The 2,500-nt window shown below is 37.6% G+C and overlaps 1 protein-coding gene across 1 annotated transcript in view; it reads right to left on the bottom strand.

Moving 5' to 3' along the window:
- plppr3a (phospholipid phosphatase related 3a) overlaps nt 1–2,500 on the bottom strand; it is a 20,421-nt gene that overhangs the window by 16,741 nt on the left and 1,180 nt on the right. The gene's annotated exons all lie outside the window — the stretch shown is intronic.

Below are 2,500 nucleotides of genomic sequence, written 5' to 3'. Positions count from 1 at the left end.
AACTGCAGGAGATTCTATTACGTATTTTATTTATGAAATTAAATGATTCACAGTTAGTGTCACAGTTATTCATCCCAGCATTATTGAGCATGAAAGCTGACAAAAGTATTTGAATTCGTACAAATCTACAAAATTCAAATCTAAAAAATGCAGATTTTGCTGCAGTAATAGTAAACGCTTCATAGCGATGGAGCTCAGCATGAACTCACGTCCATGAAGTGAAGACCAGAAGACATGAACGTAATGAGTTAAAGCATGTAAACGTTTTAAATTCTACTGAAACAGCTAAATCCGTATTACTCAGCTAACGATTGGCAGCTAGCTAACATTAGCGTAACCTAACCAGCTAGAAACAGTGTTAGCTAAATAGCTACACTGGTCAGAACATGTTGAGCATAACATAACATTTTTTTATTAGTTTGATCACAATCACGCTTTATCTTTGGCCTAATTTACATAAAATCAGAATTGTTGAGATTGGAATTGAAATAAAAAAGTTTGTATTCAGGGTTCAGAGTCTCAAATATCTTTGGCTGGATTTTGTAATGATATGTTATTAAAAGTGAATTTTACCCCTAACCATGGAAAAAAAAACATTTGCAAAAATGTAAAAATTATTAAAATACAACACTGAAAAAAAAGAATTGTGGAGATAATTAAAATATCAGAACTTTTAAAATATATGAATTTGTCAGATTACATGCTCCATACAGTGTTATGCAGAAATGATCATTAATATTTAAGGGGGAGGAGCTAAACGACCAACGATCACAGTTCATTAGATTGTATTATTAATCTGTGCTACAGCGCCACCTCCAGGTGAACCAACGCCACTTTACAGTTAAATGTTTATAGTATTGTCGGAGCAAAGTCCTTAGAAATGTCACACTTTTTCAATGAGATCATTAATGGTGGAATACGTCCAGATCGCTGTCGTTTCCTGTCATCTGGTCATTACCGTGACAACGTACACTAGGATTACGTCACACATTACGCTTGAGCATCTATCACCTGGAGTAAGATCACCTGGAGTAAGATCACCTGGAGTAAGATCTATCACCTGGAGTAAGATCATCTGGGGTAAGATCTATCATCTGGAGTAAGATCACCTGGAGTAAGATCTATCATCTGGAGTAAGATCATCTGGAGTAAGATCATCTGGAGTAAGATCATCTGGAGTAAGATCTATCACCTGGAGTAAGATCACCTGGAGTAAGATCTATCACCTGGAGTAAGATCTATCACCTGGAGTAAGATCATCTGGAGTAAGATCTATCACCTGGAGTAAGATCATCTGGAGTAAGATCTATCACCTGGAGTAAGATCATCTGGAGTAAGATCTATCACCTGGAGTAAGATCATCTGGAGTAAGATCATCTGGAGTAAGATCACCTGGAGTAAGATCACCTGGAGTAAGATCATCTGGAGTAAGATCACCTGGAGTAAGATCATCTGGAGTAAGATCTATCATCTGGAGTAAGATCACCTGGAGTAAGATCATCTGGAGTAAGATCATCTGGAGTAAGATCTATCACCTGGAGTAAGATCTATCACCTGGAGTAAGATCTATCACCTGGAGTAAGATCACCTGGAGTAAGATCACCTGGAGTAAGATCATCTGGAGTAAGATCACCTGGAGTAAGATCTATCACCTGGAGTAAGATCTATCACCTGGAGTAAGATCTATCACCTGGAGTAAGATCACCTGGAGTAAGATCACCTGGAGTAAGATCTATCACCTGGAGTAAGATCTATCACCTGGAGTAAGATCTATCACCTGGAGTAAGATGCTCGGACCGGAACACTTTTATGAATAAATGAGCAGGATGTTGGACTGAAATCTAAAATTGGTATCACTTTATTTAGGTGTTAATTAAAGAGTGTATTTTTTAATTCAGGAGTTTAACGGATTAATTCATTCAGCAACACTGCAGGTGTTAACGAAAATAACATCGATGTAAGGAACAGTGTTTTCAGAGGCTCCTGAATTCTGACATCGTCACTGGTATGAACGTCCAGTGGATGTCTAACGTTTACGTTACTGTGATAATAATGCATCATAATTCTAAGAGAACTATCTGATTATTATATTAATATTTAGTAGATGGAATCATTTTGTCTTTAAAATACAGAAACAGGCCTCTGCAAATGTACTCCCTGCCCTTCAGTGGTATTCATTTACACAAAGAAAGCGACTTTCAGGCTGCAGTAAAACACACTGCAGCGATAAAGCAATCAATTTGCATTAACTCCACCCACTATTACATATTCATGAAGGCAAACACACAAATCTGAACAAGTATAGTTTCGCTTGTCTGAAAGACGAAATCCTCCGTCAGTCCATCAGCTCAACGCTTTCTTCTTTCTAGTTACAAACTTACAAACTTACAAACTCGAATGCATTTTTACACACACACACCCACACACACACACACACACCCACACACCCACACACACACACATCAAGCGCTATAGATACTAACATAACACATTAATAGCT

The sequence above is a fragment of the Ictalurus punctatus genome, chromosome 17 (genome assembly GCF_001660625.3).
Source record: "Ictalurus punctatus breed USDA103 chromosome 17, Coco_2.0, whole genome shotgun sequence".
Classification (NCBI taxonomy): domain Eukaryota; kingdom Metazoa; phylum Chordata; class Actinopteri; order Siluriformes; family Ictaluridae; genus Ictalurus; species Ictalurus punctatus.
The sequence above is the reverse complement of the archived record's forward strand: the minus strand, read 5'-3'. Positions and strand labels throughout refer to the sequence as shown.